Source organism: Chiloscyllium punctatum, chromosome 35 (assembly GCF_047496795.1).
Source record: "Chiloscyllium punctatum isolate Juve2018m chromosome 35, sChiPun1.3, whole genome shotgun sequence".
NCBI classification, from domain to species: Eukaryota; Metazoa; Chordata; class Chondrichthyes; order Orectolobiformes; family Hemiscylliidae; genus Chiloscyllium; species Chiloscyllium punctatum.
The window spans coordinates 55,359,139-55,380,266 of NC_092773.1; positions in this window are offsets into that span (position 1 = coordinate 55,359,139).

Genomic DNA, 21,128 nt, shown 5'->3' on the forward strand with positions numbered 1-21,128 from the left:
AGATCCAGCATTACCATACATCTTTGGTTTTGCGACTATTTATATTTATTTAAAAAATGAATGCTTCATTTTTTATCTTTATGTCATATGCCCAGTCATGTGACCGAGGCCCTGATCTCCAGCATCTCCAGCACTCACTTACTCCTACATGACTGACAAAGGCAGACATATGCCCGTGTCTCACCGTTCTCTCTTGCCTTTTGATGTTGTAGCATTTTTTCCGACGCTTCATCGATTACGTGCCTGTAGAACAATGTTAGAACAGTCATCTTCTGTTTGAGACGAACTCTATGAACCAGGCAAAATCTGCAGAAGTGTATTACTGAATTTCTCAGCGTTCATTAAACTGTTATCGTCCAAGAGGTGAAAAGAAAGTCAAATTAAATTTTGGAACATGTTGCTGAAGAAAGTAAACAAAAACCAAACATTTTTCATTGAACTATGCAAAGCATTGGTTTGCTTGCATCTGCATGGCTGCGTAGAGTTTTGGTCACCACATAACGGAAGAAATCACACAGCATCCGATTGTAGTTCAACAGGTGTATTTCTAAGCTCGAGCTCTCTCAGTGATTCCTCGTTATCAGGTATTTGTGGAGCTGCACCTTAAGACACAGATTTGCAAGCAAAAGATCAAAGTGTCGTGCAGCTCAAATGTATTGAACACATATGAAATGGGTTTTCTCGTTTCGGTTCATCATTATGCAAATCCCAAATCTCCTTTTAAGTCACATTATCAAGATAACTTCAGATTTCCTGATATATGGTGTCATCTCAGCTCAGGCAATGAATGAAAGGTTTGAAGGTATAGTCTGTATCCAAATCTAGAGTCGTGCTAGTTCTATTTCGAAAGTCGAAATTACTGAATTTTTCAAGGATTGACTGTACGTTATGCATATTGAGCAAAATAAAATTCGGATTCTCCAAAAAAGACATGTGCGCGTGCATGAGACACAGATCTAGTGTGTGCATATGAGTGTTTGCAAATGCTAATAGTTTGTGAGTAACTACGTTTGTGAGCTTGTGCTTGTGTGTGTGAGAGAGAGAGAGTGATAGAGGGTGTGTCGTGCAGTGGAGGCATCTGTCGTGTGACATGAACCCACCCTGCCGATTGAGATCATTCTCAGTGTACCAAACTGAGCTATCAGCCTCTGCTCGGTTACGTTACGCAGTTGTTTCTTTTTCCCCAAAGTCTGCCTTGGAAGATGGTGGTGCGAAGTTCGCCACGTGTAATGGTGGGTTCTGAGTCGACACACTAAGACGTCTTGCAGTGTCTGCCCTGACAATAGTGTAAGGTATTGTGGGCGATGTTTTCCTGAAAACTGGGCATTTTGCTGCGAATAATGAACTCTTTAAGATTTGGCAATTGGTTATTTTCGCAAAGTGGAGGAGTGTATATTGGAGAAAACGGAGCAGACAACTCATGAATGAACTCCGCACAACAATCACCAGGCAAAGGGGTTCCCTCACAGTTGGGGAATACGACAGTTGTCCTGGACATTCGACAGGACATCGGGACAACGAACAACGCAAAGTGTCCGCGAAGACATGATTTGGAGTTGCAGGTGTTAGACTCGGATTTACTTCGCGAAACTTCACACAACGCAAGGTTTTACTGCCGCAGATATATTTGGAGGCAGTTGCATTCCAAGAAAGAACGCTGCTCCTTCATCAGATGGTTGCAGAGTGTGAGATCATAAGGCAAAGAATGTATAAGAAAACTACATTGTGCTATGCAAATGAAATAGCATATCTACAAAATCCTGGATTATTTGTTAAGTCTCTGATCTTTTAAAATGACCATGTTGGTTGCAGTTCTTTCATATATAAATCGTAGAATTCGGCAGGTGACTGATGACCTACTTCTTCTCCCAGTTCTTGTGTCCTTATGTTACTCTAACGATGTCAATCACAATCATCAGGCACGCCCTGTAACTGCAGTCAATTGCATCAATACATTTCCACGATATACATCTCTATGACTCTAAGAGACAATGCAGTACTTTGAGAGCCACTATACGTGTATTGAATCAGAAAATGTACAACTGTGCTCCAGAGTGTCATCTTACTTGGTTGCATGGCTAAATTGCAGTCAGCTATAACTTGTAAATATATCAGAATAGCACAGTCACAGATTCAAACGACATGGAAACAGACTATTCAAACCAAATTGTCCAGGTTACCTCAACAGAAATATTCTTATTCGTCTGCATTCGTTCAATATCCCACAAAGCCTTTCCTTTCCATGTATTCGAAAGATGATTTCATTAATTATTGTTATTGTACTTGCATTTTTAACTTCCTTTTTTCAATTCGTTTCGCATACAGACCACCGTCTTGGCCCCTTGGGTCTCTGAATTTTGCATTCTCCCCGCAAGAATCTATGACTTCTAGTTTTTGAATGCCATACATTAGTTAAAATACCTTGCAATTTAAATATCTAATGATCTCTCCAAATCTGTAAAAATGTCCCTCAACCACTACTCCCCAGGGAATTATATCCCCACCTATCCTGCTTCTTCTGATAACTCAACTTCTCCACTCTTGATAACACAGATCAAACCTTTCTGCGTACTCAAACGTGATATTGACTTTCAGCACTGAGATCATGTTTGAGTTGTATAGGACTTTGTCGAGGCAACAGCCGCAGTATTTCATGCATTTCTGGTAACCACATGGTGAAAAGGATGTGATTGCACTGGAGTTGGTGTACACCAAATTCAGCCTTGGGTTGCACAGGCCATCTATTAACAGAGATGGCACGAGATAACCTTCTATGAAACTGCAAATGTACAATATTATGAGGTGCAACGGCAGAGTGGATGAGAAGCAGTAGTTCATCTTATTTGAAGACAGAATAGCAAGGGGCCATAATTTTATATGGCTGGAGATTTCAAGGGGCTTTGAAGAAAAGACCTTTTCACCCAGAGTATCATGGGTGTGTGGAATGCATTGCCAAAAGGGCCACTGAGGTGCAAACCTGACATCATGTGAAAATGCTAATATGAATTCTTGAAGTGCGATAACGTTGGAGCCCATTGGACGAATGAAAACTTCATGTCACTTCGAAGTGACCTGGTGTGCTGCCTTGTCTCTTCTGTTAATTTTCAAACCATGATTTACTTTTTCTTGTTATCTATTGCTCGGACATTTGTGTCGCTGCCTATTCCACAAGTGATTGACAGACCCTTTTTGCCAATAGAGGTGTTTAGAATTAAGTAAATTGTTAATGATCTGGTATCACCCTCAGGCAAGAGCAGCTAATGACTTCCTCAAAGACAACAGTGAACGGGATTTGTTTGGATTGTTTCTTTACCCGAAAATTAACAATGGTCTCATGGTCATCATCTGGCTGAAATACCTCATTGTATTGAAATTCCAAAAATTATCCCTTCTCGTGATCGATATGGCTGACCTGGGAAACAGTCTATATTTATCTATTCCATCTATGACTTTCAACGTCTTGTACACCTCTATCAAAGCATCTCTCATCCTTCTTCGCTCCAATGAGATTAGCCCTCGTTCCCTCAACCTTTCTTCATAAGACATACCATCCAGTCCACGCAGCATCCTATTAAATCTCCTCTGCATAGTGCCTAAAGCTTCTGCGCCTTTCATATAATGAGGTGACCACAATTGAACACAGCATTCCAAGTGTGGTCTAACCAAACTCTACAGATCTGCCGCATAAACTAGCAACTCTAAATCAAAACCCCCTTGCGAATAAAAGCCAGCACACGATATGTCGTCCTCCAAATCCAATCATCTTGGGTGACAACTTTTAGGGATGCATGAATATGGACCTCAGATCTTTCTGATCCTCCAAACTGTCAAGAATGTTGCGTTCAAACACGTATTCACCATTCAAATTCAACCTTTCAAAGTGAAATAATTCACACTTTTCTATGTTGCACTCCAGCTGCCACTGATCAGTCCAGGTCTGCAATCTGTTGATGTTCTCTTGCAACCTGCAACAGCCCTTCACACTACCCACAATTCCACGAATCTTCGTGTCATGGGCAAACGAACTAATCCTTCCTCCCAGTTCCTCATCCTACTTGCATGAATACTCACAGTGTCATGACTTCCATGCCTATTGACCAAATGCGCAAATTGGACACATGTAGCTATCAGAAGCAGCAGAGGTTCCAGAACCGATATCTGTGGAACACCACTGGTCAACAAGCTCCAACCAGTATACTTTAAATTTGCCATTGCGTTTTGTCTTTTGTGGGTCAGGCAAATCGGCATCCAGACAGACAGGTTTCCTTGTATCCAATGCCTTGTAATTTCTGAATGACCCTACATCGGGAAACATTATTAAATGCCTAGCTACATTTCTTTGCACGTCACCTGTCAGCGATGTGCACTCAAAACAATGTCAGTTGCTGAACTGGTCATGAGATTTCATTAATTTATTCATCAAAATAAACAAAATACGCGAACAACCAAAATTTCATAAAACTATCTGAAATTGCATTGTTAGTTCATTATTTTTCGCTGAATGTTCAATTCAGTTCAAGAGTAATGTTAAAAACGTTCGTCAAACTTACCAAATCCAGTTGTCAATTTGCTGAACATTGGTTGTAAAGAAGACGTTAGGATACAATTAAAAATATTGATACATCGTCTGAACAGTTAGGCTTGCCTTTCAGAAGGAGTTGACAAATTCATTTGCCCTTGTAGGGTCTCAGCAACTTTATAAATGTATTTTTCTGATTAGCGTTACTTTCACTTCCAGAGGCTAGCTTGGAACAAATGAAACCTTGGCTTGAATGTCAGAGCAATTCGCACGTGCCTACTATGTGCAACTTTTTTTTAGGATAACTTTTTAATGTCTGTGTGTGCCCAAGACTTTAAGGTATTTCCTGCGGTAGAGAACATATTTTGTTTACGTGCTGATTCAAACTTTTCAATTTATATTTTATTACCACTTCAAACATCATTTACTTTATGTTTGAAACCACAATTTCCTCTAATATGTTCCAACTGGTGTTGATATCAGTGATTCTTTGCTCATGCACAATCCCATGTCTCCCAAGTTCTTTTATGGAATTTTAGAATAACAAATTGATTAAGAGACACTTCGGTCCATCGATTCTACTCTACCTTAGCTATGCCATAACTACATGTGTCCAATTTGCGGATTTGGTCAATAGGCATGGAAGTCATGACACTGTAAGTGTTCATGCAAGTATCGTTGAAACTGTAGATGATACCCGTCTCAAGTAACCTCCGACGCAATCCGTTCGAGAATACCAACATATCTGGGTTTAAATGATGAGCCCTCAACTCCCTGGTAAACATCCTGTTTTCCAAGACAACTGTGCCCACTTTGTTGCATCCCGTGGTCGAGGGAGACAGTGATTTCCTTATCACCATGACCATGCCTCTCATAGACAGTTCTTGCTCAAAAGTAAGCAACACGAGTTTACTCAGCCTCCAACCAGAGCCTCCTGTTCCAGTTGTGCTCTACTATGCTACAGTCTTCATGAAGCAGGCCTTTGTTCCAACTACATTCCCTCCAACATACTGGAAAAACTCTAAAGCAAACATATCGAATTTACTCCCTCTGCAGTCTCCCAACCTCACAGTCTCAGTGAGCTCATAAAGGATAAAATCCTCTCCGAATTCTCTGATGAGCTTCATGCCTTCAAAACAGTTACAAAAATATATTTTATTCTTGTTTGATTTGGACGAAGAGGCAAGAATATCTTCTTCTGGAGAACGACATTAAATGCATTCACATTCGTTTCTTTGAAAAGAAAACTTGCTATTCTACCCATATTCGAGTATGTTTCTAGTCTAGTATGTTTAACAGAGACTAAGTCGTCCATTCCTCTGCCTTATCCATTGGCAGAATGAATCAAGAATTCGGCGTGATTTTCCTTTTTGCAGGCAACACCTTGTGATTGCCTTGTTGCGTGTCGAAAATTAGCTTTGATCTTCTTTGAGATCCCGTGTTTTGCGTGCTCACATCTTCCTCCTTCCTCTGCAAAAGGGCATTATGCAAAGTACTCCAACAGAATAAATCATAAGTCACACGACATTAAAAGCCCTTTCATGGACACAATAATTCACGTTCCACAAAATGTGAAAATGCCTTCATCAACACAATATCAGAAAAAAAAACAATTTCCACGACCCGACGACAGCAATAACGTACCTCAACAACACACGATTCATTGATCGTGTTCTGATAGCCTGACAAACACTGACTATTATTCATGTTATTGTTACGGTTTCTTTCTTCCTGTTTTATGTCGAGCTTTTGCAATAGTTTCTTGCAAGGGAGATGAAGTTTCTGAAAGTGAGGAATTGCAGTTTTACCAGAAAGAAATCAGGGAACATGATTCAGCCTCTTTCACCATTGATAGCGCTTTCGTCAAAAGAAAGAAAATTCCTATCCAATCAACATCTGTTATACCCTTTTCTATAGGTGTTAGGATATGGGAAACCGATTCACAATCCATCATCGAACGTTCCATCACTGAATTAGGGAGTGAACTGTCATCCGCCAGAAATCGTTATGCGATTGGTTTACAATGTCGCCCAAAATGTGTTAAAATTTAGAATGAGAGATGATCAGTTAATGCTGACTATGCTAATTTAATGAAGGATAGAAGCAACTGGGAATTACAGCAGAATAGACCCCTTACCTGCTTCTCAGGAGGGTCGATGTTCTTCCTGCCAACGGACATCACATGAAATTGGGCACCGATTTGTTCACAATCTTCCTTTGACAAGTCTACCATGACTATAATGTTGAAAGGATTAGTACTCAGTTTCAGCCCGTCAAAGCCCCGAATACGATTAGTAGCTCAGCGGCAGAGTGGTCAGAAGAGATTCAGTGAGATGTTATTGAGAATGAAGGGTTTACCTTTGAAATATTGACTGGCTAAGCAAGGATATTTTTACTGAAGTATGTGCCGTTGAGAGATGCCATTATACAGGTTAATAAAATCATGAGATGTACAGATGAGGAGAATTGCAGGTGCGTTTTCCATTGTATGGGGGAGTTTATGGAAAGGTCACATATTTTCAAGGTGAGAGGAGAAAACTTTATAAATACATGCTGGTATCTTTTACACAAAGAGTGGTTCGGTTGAGGAATGAACTTGCAAAGGGAGAGTTGGACATCGAGTTACGACTTTTAAAATTCATTAAGGTCAGTATGATAACAAGAATTGTTTGAAGGTAGATGGGCCAAGCACAGAGAAGTGCGACGAGTATATTTTTTGTTTATGGAAGGCACAAAGTGGCTGGATGAACGTTTCTGCGTCTGTGCTGTGCGACTCTTTGACACTATGCATTGTTTATGTGATCATGTTGCAATCGTCAGAGAGCAACTGTTCATTGATATTTGCATCTGCATGGAAAGATAAAGACGAATTTACATTATTGCTCTTGTTCCACATTAAGACCCGACATTCCCACACTTGGTATTCCCACACCAATGTTAGAAGTTAAAGAACAAGTTACAATGTAACTTCAGGCAGGCAAAAAAGGATTAGACATTAAATTTGCTTTAGATAGTGACTGAAAATTCATCACGTTGAAACAAATATGAAGGTTTATGGTTTCCATCCGATAATCTTGCTTTATGTTTGAGAACAAAAAAAAGAAATTTCCATCACAATGCCACTGTCTGATGGAGCCATGCTTCAGTATCTCGGAAGATGAGACAGAATATTTATGACTGCGATGAAGAGAGAGTTTTCAAACAGAATCTGTGGCGTTCTCTGTCAGAGAAACCAGTAATGGTCGTTTTTTAAAAATGTATTAAAGAAATAGCAATATGTATTTCTGAAGGCTCCAAGGATGCTTGAGTATCGGGAGAATACGAAAAAAAGTCTTGAGATGGAAGATCACTCTTATTTTGAATATCTCTCTAAATCTGCCTTTCCTTCGTGTACTCATCAATGAGCGTTATAGGCACTATTCCTGTGTACATAGTAGGCCATTTGACAGAGGTTAGCTGATCCATCCATTGAATGAATTAAAACTCCGTTCCGTATCTTACAAGAGCCAGGTCCGCAAGAACGTTTCCTTTGTTTCTTCTTGCCTGTTTGAAGTTGTCGACCATGGCTTTCAAATGTGTAATTTTGTCAGACTATAAAATCTCTTCCTTGCAAAATTTGAACAAAAATACCCAGTTTCCAATTTGAACCAATACTCTCTTTGATACTTTCGACTGAAAGCAATAAATAGGAGGACGATTGTAGACTTATGCATTTGATCACGGTATCCATTTTATATTCATCTATTTGTTTGAAAAATATCCTGCTCAAGAGTGGTTTTAGAACATTGACACCTGAGTTGGAAAATGTCACTTTTCAATGGATGTGTAATATGTATATTTCAAACAAAAATCGCACGAAATAGAAATTATAACATGTCAAAATGTGGATTGAAAATCGAAGGGATAATTGTGCAAAGCATTTTTCACAACCGGGGTAATTAACCAAAACGGGGGTGAAATCTAGCCTCAGCGAAAAAGAGGTTCCGCTAAAATATATTGCTCTTGTCCACGTTTTTTATAAATACTCTGAGAGTTTGTTTCAATAGCGATTCCATTGCATTCTTCAGTTCTTCTCTGATTTTTTTCTGGGTTATGGCATAAATACAGGGATTCAGGAAACAACTCAACAACTTGAGGCTATTTCCTGTTTCAGTTGCGATATATTCAGGATCATTAAAGTCACCTCTGTAATCATTCGGGTTTTCCAATCTGGTAATGACCAAAATAGCAGAATATGTCAACCAAAGCAACATGAAACTGACGGATACCGAAAATAATAAAACGATGGACTTCCTCCGGTTCTCCGTCTCTGCACTGCTTTCATTTTTATTTCTGTGACCGCGGAGCCTAATACGAGTTCGATTCGCCATCACAATAAAGTGGATGGTTAAAGAATTAAATGAGAATATTAAGAGAAATGGAAGCCAACCAAGCCAGGCACTATAAAACCAGACCAACGCTCCCCATTCAGATGATGTTACACTTGATCGACAGCCCCACTGGATTCCATCAATGATTTCCTCTGACCCATATGCAAACAAAACTGGAATATTCTTTGACAATGTCAAGACCGAAATGATTATTAATACCGTGGTTGCAGTTCTTTCGGTACAATATAATGTTTTAAATCTCTGGCAGCCGATCATCACAAATCTGTCAAATGTGAACGACACAGTGAACCAAACAGTTAAATCGAGGCTGATGACAGTCATGTATATAATGAGCTTGCAAACAGGTGTTAGGGAGAAGAAGGAAAATGGAAAGTGATAAGTGAAAATGCGATACACTACAACATTATTGATGACGACCAATAGATCCGATGTTGCCATGGCCACGATATAAGCAGTGATGCATTTGGAAAGACCACAGTTTCTTCGTAAAAGAATTAAAATAGTCATCGTGTTCGCTGTAATAAAGACAGATATAAGAGACAGAGTCGGCAATATTGCAAAGCATGATTGAAATAGAGGTGTAGATATTTATTAAGAGAATGTGAACAAATTCTGAATGATTTACAAAACATTTCATTTACACAAATGTTTAATATGCTGCAGTAGTCATCATTTTGTTTGGTATTACCAGACTGTCTGAAGAACGACACGACTCCTTGCAGGCGGCACATTGGTGGCAATTGTTAATACACGAGTTATGCCCCCATTTAAAATGGAGGAGCCGAAAGTGTTCAATCACTGGTTTGATAATCTTCTGTGAAAACTGACAATGGAAAAATAGAGTATTCAACGCTTACACGAGTAAACTAAAATCAATCGGAAAGAAACAAGATCAATTGCTTACCTGGAAGAGCAGAAGCTGCAAGAAGTGGATAGTAAATCTCTTGCAACAGCAAAACCGGTGGTTTCATCATTTCTGAAAATGAATGACATCACCTTATTTCAGAATTTAGACAGCCGGATTTTGTGAAAAATAACACTGCCTCCTGACTATTTTTGTTATTAATACGTTTATCAATTGTTCTCTGCGCTTCCTCGCTGCGAAGTGTTGAATCCTTACGCATATCGTAGCTCATCAAATTCGAATATTTGTCCAGTTTCTGAAATTGCATACTGAGTGGCGAATAGAGGAAAATGCACACGAAGTGATTGACTAACCACATTGGATATCTTTTCATGCACCACATGTGAAGAATGCAATCCTCATATCAGTAACTCATTCCAGACCAGTTGGAAATTTACTCTAGCTCATCTGAAAGCCTGGGATTAGACAAAGAACACTGAGTAAATATCAATATTCATTACTGACGACATGCATAGTTTCTACGATATTTAAGCAACTGACTAATGATAAAGAATATGCGTGTGGAATTAAACATCAATACCTTTTTGAGAGATGTAGGATCAGAATAAAAACGTATTGTGCTGGTGACAATGCTGTTACTTTATAAATGATATTCTGTCTTTTTTATATATAGAGGTCATAAAGGCATAGCTGCCGCAGTATCGCTTTTAATAATGATTTGGAGGTATCGTTATTGGACTAAAACACCAGGTTATAGGCCAACAGTTTTATTTTCATGCATTAGTTTTCCGTTTAAAGCTGGAAAAGGAATGGCCAGTGCTCTCAGTTCATGCTCTTTTTTCCGACTTTATTTCAGCTGCAGCAGACACAAGTTGGTGGAGTGCAGGGAAGTCGCCAGCTTCTTTAAAAGACTTTTCTGAATTTATATTGAAGGTTATGTCTTTATCGTTGTTTCCTTCCGTCGATAAGAGTCTGTGTTTGATTTGTTTTTGCCATGGATATGTTCATGGGATGTTAAAGTATTGGAACACTTAATTACTAATAGCTATTGGAGCGGATTGGTGTAGTATTTCAACAGTTAAGTTATTCAAAATTACGTTTCCATTTGTTGGGGCTACAACTGTTGACCTGAAATTACTGTGTTTTTTCCCCTGAAAGTCCAGTGCTTTGATGACTTGCATCAGTTGGGGAACACTCACTTCACATCAACCTTCAGACAAAAAACAGTCAGGGCCACCTTCTGAAAATACTTTGAGAGGGTCAAGCTTGTACCATTTCATTTTGTTGGGATGGTTTGATCATTCAAGTTTTCTTTTAGATCCGCATCGGAAGATATTGCACAAAAGAAAAGAGGCATGGGATCGAGCGTGATTTGGGGTGTGGATCAGAAATCGGTTAGCTGAGAGAAGACAAAGGGTTGTGGTTGATGGGAGATGTATATCCTGAGTTCAGTTACCAGTAGTGTAATGAAAGGATCTGTTTCGGCCACTGCAGTGGGTCATCTTTAAACAGGACCTGGATGAGGGCGGAGCAGAATGGGTAAGGAAAATTGTGAATGACACTAATGTCGGTGGAGTTGTGGATAGTGACGAACGATTTTCAGGCTACAATGCGACATAGACAAGCTACAGAGCTAGGGTGAGAGGTGCAAAATGGAGTTTTCTGTGGTTAAGTATGAAGTGATTCACTTTGGAAAGAGCAACAGAAATATAGAGTGGTGGGTTAGAGGAAAGATTCTTGATAGTGCAGATGAACAGAGATCTTGGTGTCCATGTGCATCGATCTCTGAAAATTACCACTCAGGTTGATATTGCTGTTAAGAAGGCACATGTCGTATTGGCTTTTTGGTAGAGGGATTGATGGTCATAGCCACGAGGTACAAAATTCTGGTGCGGTCATACTTGGAGTATTGCGCGCAGTTCTGGTAACTGCATTACAGTAAAGACGAGGGAACTTTGGAAAGGACTCACAGCAGATTTACCAGGATGTTCCTGAGTATGGAAAGAAGTTCTGACGAGGAAAGGCTGAGGGACTCGAGGATGTTTTCGTTCGAGAGAAGAAAGTTGACATGTGACTTAATTGAAACATGTAAGACTATCAGAGGTTTAGACAAGTTGCACACTGACAGCTTTCTCCCTCGGATGGTGATGACCAGCACGACGTGGCATAGATTTAAATTTTGGGCTCATTGATATAAGTCTGATGTCAAAGGTAGTTTCGTCACTCATAGACACTCAGGCCGTGAAATACCCCGCTCGTAACATTAGTTGACTCGCCAAGTTAATGGGCATTTAAGCGATCATTGGATAAACATTAGGATGAAAGTGGAATAGTTCAGGATGAATTGGCTTCAGATTGGTTTCACAGGTCGGGGCAACATCGAGGGCTGAAAGGCCTGTCATCTGCTGCAGAGTTCTACATTCTATGTTCTATGATGGCATTTAGACCCAAATTAAAGGACGGAAAATCAGCAATTGAATCTAATCACACTGAGGTACCAAGGGTTAAGTGGACATGCAAAGACTTCTTATCATTTATGGGAGGTTTCATCAGAGTACAGACTGCTCAGAAGCTTGGGAAATGAATGAAACATACATTATAGACATTCGCTGATGGTATGTGTTTGGAACTTGGAATGCTTTGCCTCAGAGTAAAGGGAGAATTTGATGCGTATTTGGAGAGGAGATAAACAAGCACTGCAGAAGGACGATAATAGAAATTCGAATTTTTTCTATTTGCAATATGGAAGTAATGTCCTTTCACTATGGAACAATCTGAAAATCACATTACCTGGCTTTATTCTTTAAATCCAGACAGCCTATTTCTTCATCCCCCCAGTCAATATTCATTTTGGTCATCAATTCATGACTGCCAGAATCGCACATAAAAGAAGGAAAATTCAAATCTTTCCATAAAACAACAGGGGGGAAACAGCGCTCTGAAGAAAAGGCATAGAAATAATGATTGAATTGATTTCAATTAAGTTACATAAATTGTCATGTGTACTCACATGCCAGTGTTGAAAGAGTTACTTTTCCATCGATGCCGGGTAATCTTAGATGCACAAGTACCTAATTTCGGGAACTTGGAACAACGAACATAGACCTGGAAAGCACAGGAACGTGCACTTCAACGGATGACGTAGTCCTTAACATGCTTCATTATTAAACTAATTCATTCTGCCTGTCCTTTGACCATATCCCTACATGACTTGCATTATAATGTGCATACCTAAAGGCTTCCTTAGCTCCCCCTTCTGCCACTACTGACATCACGACAGTACGTACCAGACTGTGAACACTCACTGCTTTTAAGAAACGTACCCTCCATATCTCCCTTTGAACTTTGATTCACTCACTTGAAATGCATGCAATGTAAAGTTAGACCCTGCACTGTGGGGAAGAGACTCAGGCCAATAACCCTATCCATTAATTTCATATTTCTGTAGCCTTTTGCAATTTCTCACCTCATTCCCCCCTCACTAGAGGAAACAAGCCGAGCTTTTTAATTGCATTTCCTTATCACTCATTTTCTCAAATCTTGGTAGCATCCTGGTAAAACTCTGCTGCACCTTCTCCAAATCTCCATACCGTTCCTGTAACATGGTGAACAGAATTGAACTCTAATTTAAGCTTAACTAATGTTTTATCAAGCTGCAACATGATAGCCTGACTGTTACTCACAATTCTCCGAACAATAAAGACAAGCATGTCATAAAGGTAAAAACAATGACTGCAGATGCTGAAAACCAAATACTGGATTAGTGGTGCTGGAAGAGCACAGCAGTTCAGGCAGCATCCAAAGAGCAGCGAAATCAACGTTTCGGGCAAAAGCAGCTTGATTTCGCTGCTCGTTGGATGCTGCCTGAACTGCTGTGCTCTTCCAGCACCACAAATCCAAGCATGTCATAAACCTGTTCTACTGCCCTGTCGATTTGTGTTGCCACTTCCAGGGAGCACTGGATTTGCAAGCAAAATCCCTCCTAAAATAAAAGCTCTTCAGGTTCCTACGATTAACTATATACTTTTCCTTAAGGCATGATCTCCAAGTGCAGCACTGGACTCAATTCCATCTGCCAAATCTTCATGCATACCTGGAACAGATCTACTTCCTGCTCTATTCTTTGACAACCTTCTATACTTTCCCAGAAACCACTGAACCTTATCTCATCTGTAAACTTACAAACTCACCAATCTGCAATTTCATTCATGTCAATAATGAAAACCAGAAACAGCAGAGCTGCCAGGCGCGATAACTGTGGACCACCACTTGTCACGAACTTTTTTTCAGAAAACAAAACTCCACTATTCCACCACGTTCCTCTGCCTAGTATGGGCAAAACCAAAAGAATTCAAGCCACCAATTCACAGTGGATGCCATGCATTTAAATCTGTGGACGCCTCTATCATGAGGGGCTTTGCTGAAAATCTCAGTGAAGTCCATGTCGATAATATCCACAGCACGACCATTAGCGACAAGTTTCATCACCTCCTCGAAACATTCCATCATGTTAATAAGACTTGTCCTTGCCTGCGCAAAGGTATTTTAACTGTGTCTAATTAGGCCAGGCGGTTTGAAACATCAAAAGTCTTGTCCATTAGAATACTCTCCAACAGCTTTGCAAATGACAGTGCGATACTGACTTTTCTTTAGTTTTTTGAAATATCACGGTTTACGTTCTTGAACAGAACATCAGCAATAAAGGAATAAGGGCTTTATTTTCAACGTGAAGGCAGCTATGATTCCCTAGAGCTATGCAGTGGACAATTCAGTTTATTGATGTAGGCTTTTAGACAGCTTTGGCTGAGAGAAACTAATTATTACTGAAAGATTATGGCCTCTAAAGAGTAAGAGTGTGAGTTAATACTTTTGTCTAACTACCACAAATGGGCGACGTTCTCAATGAATATTTCCTAATGTGTTTATCGTGGAGAAAGACATGAAGACTTGATTATGACATGGGTTAAAACGCTCTGATCATTCTAAAACTGACACGCAGAGACACTCACCGCTTGCTGCAATGCGTTAAATTTCGAGAGGAAAGTAATAATCCCAAAGGTCACCATTTAAATTAAAAATTAACAATTTTATTCTATACGTCTGAAAGAGAATACTAAAACCAAAACCTGTTTATAACATCCTCTTAATGCTATCTTTTAACGATCACTGAACAATACTGGTCCGATACATTCCCTCTTAAATTTACGTCAAAATCAATTTGAAAGACCGTTATCATCTCCAGATCTCCACCATTCTTTATGGATTTCTCTGGCTTGACATTCGTGTTCTACTGCACATATTGGTTTGGAAGGGAAGTTTCAGACAGCTATATAGCTAGCAACTTCTTTGTTCGTAGTCGTTGCTATTCTCTACCAATCTCTTCAAAATGTCTCGTTTTATTCCCCAAAACATTGGATCATTTAATTAGTTTGATGTCATCCCAAATTGAAAATTTGAAATTCGATTGGTATTTGTTATCTGGGGTAAGACTGAATCTAATTGGCCCATTTTGAATTTGTTAGGTGCATGGCAACACCGTTCAAAGTCTTTGTGGCCACCAAATGTTACATATTAAGACCTTCTGTTCAGGTGTGCTTTTCTATGTCCGGGTTAGCTTCCTCTCTCCTTTAAAAATACAGTATGTATATAAACCTTCATGACCCCTTCCTAGAAGAAAGCAAATGGACCAACATAATGAAAAAAATGACAGCATCACCATGACATGTGTATGACTTTAATCTAAGTTCACATTAACTTCTTGCCAGACAAATACGTTTCATAATTGAATAGATACCTGGCTTATCAATACTTTATTAGGTAGAACTCCTCTATGGCCTTCGTATTTGTGTTCCGTGTGGTCAACTTTCCAGGACCACTGCTATGTCCCAAGAACGTCACCTCTGCTTTCGTGTCTTCTGTATTGTTTAATGTTATAGCCAATTTCGCCTCTCGTGTTCGTTCAAACTGCACAATATGATCCTACCGGTGCTTATGAAACATCAATACATTGTTCAAACTGACTTCACAGTTTATTAACCAATCGACAACTTTGTGAGTCTTTGTCATGTGGCGTGTGTGTTATTCCTTCCAAAGGGCATCACTTTGATTTGTTGCAGTTCATTTGGGTTTGCAAGCGCAGAAATGTCTTTCACTGTCACTGGGAAATGTACTTGTCATAAAAACACAGTTTCTCTAACTTGGTGATATAACTGCTTGTCAAATTTTCTCCATACAGACCTCCAATCTCGATATTGGATATGAGTCCGATTTTGTAACGGCGTGGACTTCCAATAATCCAAGCAAAATCGTTGAATCTTGTCGGGTCTTGAGTCCAGTCTGATTGCCTGAATTCTTGTAATCAAATTGCCTCTTGAAATCTGGTAGATACAAACATTGTGGATATTGAAAACTGTTTTTTTTCAGGCAGGAGTCCACCACAATCATTCACAATCCGTGTGAAAAGTTATTTGCATGTGGGCATTGGTATTGGTAAGAACATAATTGAACTTTATGTATTCTGGCTCAGTTCAATGCCATCCTCGCTGATTTTGGCTACCATACCCTTCTTGACTTCGCTGGCTTTAGAAGTGTGAAGCTGATTGGGTTGTTGCTTTATCGGAACAGCATTCCCTATATCCACTTCATTTACAATCGTATTATTCTGATGCATCAGACTCATACATATGTTCGCATACTACAGCAACAAACTTTCAACTGTGTTCATTGCTCCTGAGGAAGATAACATATTAAGCTGTTCGCACTCCTCAAGGCCTTCTTAGTTTGAAAGATATTTTGAGTCACATCAAAATCCACAACATCTGGATTTGATTCCCCTCTCTGCTGAGAAGTAACTTACACCTGTTTCTTCAGTTCTTTCTCTCCAGTGTAATACAGTTTCAACAAGTCAACAACTTTATGAAATAGTTCACCTAACTCCACTTTTTTTCTAAATTTATCAGGGGCTACTCAACATGGCTTTAAATTGTGTCCTCTCACTGGCAACAGTACTGACACGTCATGACCTAAAGACAACGTCCGAGTCTGTGCTTTTATATACAAACTGCTTCATTTTATGCTATGGCCCCTTTTGGTACGTTTTAGCAATACCACCTGCTCGACATAACGTCTTCCTCTCACCAGATGCAAAACCAAATTGTTAGGTCTTGTGCTTTGGTCTTGTCAAGTTTACTTTAAATAATTTCATGGGTCCTCACCTTCATGTCAGAATATTAACTCGAAGGGAGTAAGCTGAGTAGATTCATTTGGTGCATCTGTCATGGGAAACAATACGAATTGGACATCTTCATCCTCATTATTGAGGGAAGTCTGACAGTATGCTGTCAACATGGTCTTCAAGGTCTTATGCCAGCTTTCTAAAGCTCTCTTGGATTAAGTATGATACTTACTTGAATAAAATCCAAATCCATAACTAGCCTTGCAGTAAAATTAGAACCTTGATTCAAATGAATCTCTCTGGGTAGCCCATAACACGTAAATAAAGCGAACTCCTCTACCACTCATTTTGCCTTAATTCTCATAACTCAATTGACTCTTGACGTCTGATAGACAAAGCCATTATAGTTAATGAAAGCTGTTTCCAATTATTTTTTTCTCAGCGTATGTCCGACACAATCTTTCATAAGCCAAGTGAAACGTTCTTCACATGCGGGAATTGTTAACAAAGGTCCTGGCTTTATTTCCGCCTGTAACGTACCGACCATTTGGCATGTATGAGAGGTCTGGCGAAAGTTAGCAACATCCTCGTGCAGTCCAGGCCAATAAAAATGATTTTTTTTAAACCGAAGCCTGAGTCTTTCAAACAGCACAGTTAACACATTCATGGGCGGTACGGTGGCTCAGTGGTTAGAACCAGCACCAGCACCAGCACCCTAGGTTGGATTCCAACCTAGGGTGACAGTCTGTGGAGTTTGCACACTGGCAGGTAGGACTCCCCGTGTCAGCGTAGGTTTGCTCCCAGTGCTGCGGTTTCCTTCCACAGTCCAAAGATGTGCAAGCCAGGTGAATTGGCCGTGCTAAATTGCCTGTAGTATTCGGTGCATTAGTCAGAGGGAAACTGGTTTGGAAGGGCCTGTTTCCAAAATGTAGGGAATCTAGTCTAATCTATCGAGTTCATATTCTACTTCTAAACATTCCGCGGTGTAATACACAGACTAAACAAACTACTGTATTTCGCCGATTTCGCTTGTGCACTATGCTGACGCGGTCCCCATTTCCTTCTCAAGCTTTCACCTTTTTGAAAGTTACCCTCAGGTGGATTCTCCTTCTTTAAAACCGTGTTTAACGTAATGCTTTTGGAAAATTCTGAAATTTCTGATAGCCCTCAGGAACACTCCACATGAATTTTCAACTCGACCAGCAGAATAATCTCACTTTCAACCTCATAGATCTTATCTTAAAAATAAGTCTCATCTAATTCCATTTTAATGCTTCTGAAAGCTGTTTATGCGCTTCTGGTATCAGTTCATAAACGCTTAAAATAGCCTGTTTGACCTCTTTGTAATCTCTTGCCCTCTCATCTGACATAGCGGCAAATACCTCACTAGTACTACCTACCAGTTTCGTCTAAACTAGAATTATCCCTAAATACAGGGACCACGACAACAGGCTCACCAATTTTTCAAATGAGTTGAAGAAGGTTTTCCATATTACTCTCATGAAAATGTGGCTGAGATTTTAAATATTTGTATTTAATACGAACATCTCATCTAATCTCCATCCTGTTAACTTGACTCTGATGACAAAGTTCCGAATTCGCAACTTCGAATTCTCACTCTTATTGCTCAGTGAAAACTTTCTCTCACCCTTTCTTCTGTCTGTCTTTCTCTCTACCTTTCTTCTGTCTTTTTCTCGCACTTTATTCTGTCTTTCTTTACCATCTAACAAACTTTTCCTCAATTGTAATTCAAATCTTTTTTCAAGGACACTGCACAAGTCTGTTTCACTGACACCTAAGTATTTAAATAGAGTCATAGAGATGTACAGCATGGAAACAGACCCTTCGGTCCAACCTGTCCATGATGACCAGATATCCCAACCCAATCTAGACCCACCTGCCAGCACCCGGCCCATATCCCTGCAAACCCTTCCTCTTCATATATCCATCCTATGCCTGTTAAATTTTGCAATTGTACGAACCTCCACCAAATCCTCTGGAAGCTCATTCCATACATGTACCACACTCTGCGTGAAAAGTTGCCCCTTAGGTACTTTTATATCTTTCCCCTCTCACCCTAAACCTATGCCCTCTAGTTATGGACTCCCCGACCCCAGGGAAAAGGCATTGTCTATTTATCATATCCATGCCCCTCATAATTTTGAAAACCTCTGTAAGGTCACCTCTCAGCCTCCGACGCTCCAGGGAAAACAGCCCAGGCCTGTTCAGCCTCTCCCTGTGGCTCAGATCCTCCAACTCTGGCACCATCCTTGTAAATATTTTCTGGACCCTTTCATGGTTCTCAACATATTTCCGAAAGGAAGCAGACCAGAATTGCACGCAATATTCCAACAGTGGCCGAACTGATGTCCTGTACAGCCGTAACGTGACCTCCCAACTCCTGAACTCAATGCTTTGACCAAAAAAGGAAAGTACACCAAACGCCTTCTTCAATATCCTATCTACCTGCGACTTCAATTTCAAGATGCTGTGAACCTGCACTCCAAGATCTCTTTGTTCAGCAACGCTCCCTAGGTCCTGAACATTAAGTGTACAGGTCCTGATAAGATTTGCTTTCCTAAAATGCAGCAAATCGCATGTATCTGAATTAAACTCCGTCTGCCACTTCTCAGAACATCAGCCCATCTGGTCCAGGTCCTGTTGTAATATGAGGTAACCATATTCGCTGTCCACTACACCACCAATTTTGGTGTCATCTGCAAACTTACTAACTGTACGTCTTATGCTCGCATCCAAATCATTTATGTAAATGACCAAATGTAGAGGGCCTTGCACCGATCCTTGGGGCACTCCACTGGCAACAGGACTCCAGTGTGAAAAACAACCTTCCACCACCACTCTCTGTCTTCTACACTTTGAGCCTGTTCTGTATGCAAATGTATAGTTCTCCCTTATTCCATGAGATCTAACCTTGCTAATCAGTCTCCCATGGGGAACCTTGTCGAACGCCTTACTGAAGTCCATTTGGATCACACCTACTGCTCTGCCCTTATCAATCTTCTTTGTTACTTCAAAAAACTCAACCAAGTTTGTGGGACATGATTTCCCACGCACAAAGCCATGTTGACTATCGCTAATCAGTGCTTGCCTGTCCAAATACATGTGCATCCTGTCACTTCAAACAACCTGCCCACCACCGAGGTCAGGCTCACCGTTCTTTCGTTCCCTGGCATGTCTTTACCGCCCTTCTTAAACTTTGGCACCACAGTAAATACTGATGCAAAGTACTCATTTAGTATCTCCCCCATTTTCTGTGGTTCTGCAGAAAGGCCGCATTGCTGAACTTTGAGGGGCCCTATTCTGTCCCTAGTTACCCTTTTGTCCTTAATATATCCGTAAAAACCCTTTGCAATCTCCTTAATTCTATTTGCCAAAGCTAGCTCATTGTCCGTTTTGCCCTCCTGAGTAATTCCCTGACAATTTTGCTTTACTTTTGTCCTTGGTTAAACAAAATTTTAACCTCTGTTTGTAATTCCGACAGTACCTTTTTACCGTTGCTTTCCAAACAATCTTTGCAATCTTGGAATCATATTCAAACCCCAGATACTTTTTACCAATTCTAACAGATATTACTCTCACTTTTAATTTAACCAACCATAGGCAACTAAAATAAAACAAATTGTCCCACCTTTGTTTTATTGAATGATCCAGGACACTAACCGGCAAATGCCTTAATCTACTGTTATTTTCTCGATCCACACATCTATCCACACACCTGTTCAAATCTCATAATGGATCTGCCTAATCATATAGAAATCACAGGCGAGAACCTCCACACTATAAAACACACTGCCAATTTTTAAAAAAGACACACAGAGAATCTCACCTGGCACCGTAATCTGTTAAATTTGAAGAGAAATATAATCATCCAAGACGGCACAACTTAAATAAAAATAAATTTTATTTTCTGTAAACCCAAAAGAGAATAATAAAACCAACAACTATAAGCAACCTCTTTCTCCTCAACCTATCTTTTATTTCACACTCTGCAACACTGGACTGCAAAATTTCCTCTTAAATGTAAGGCAAAATCAATTTCAAACCTAGTTACAGACACACAAACTCACGTAGACCCTACCTGATACGATCCCACACTCAAACACGCACCCTCTCACACAGTCTTACGCCTTTACACTCACAATCACACATAAACATACA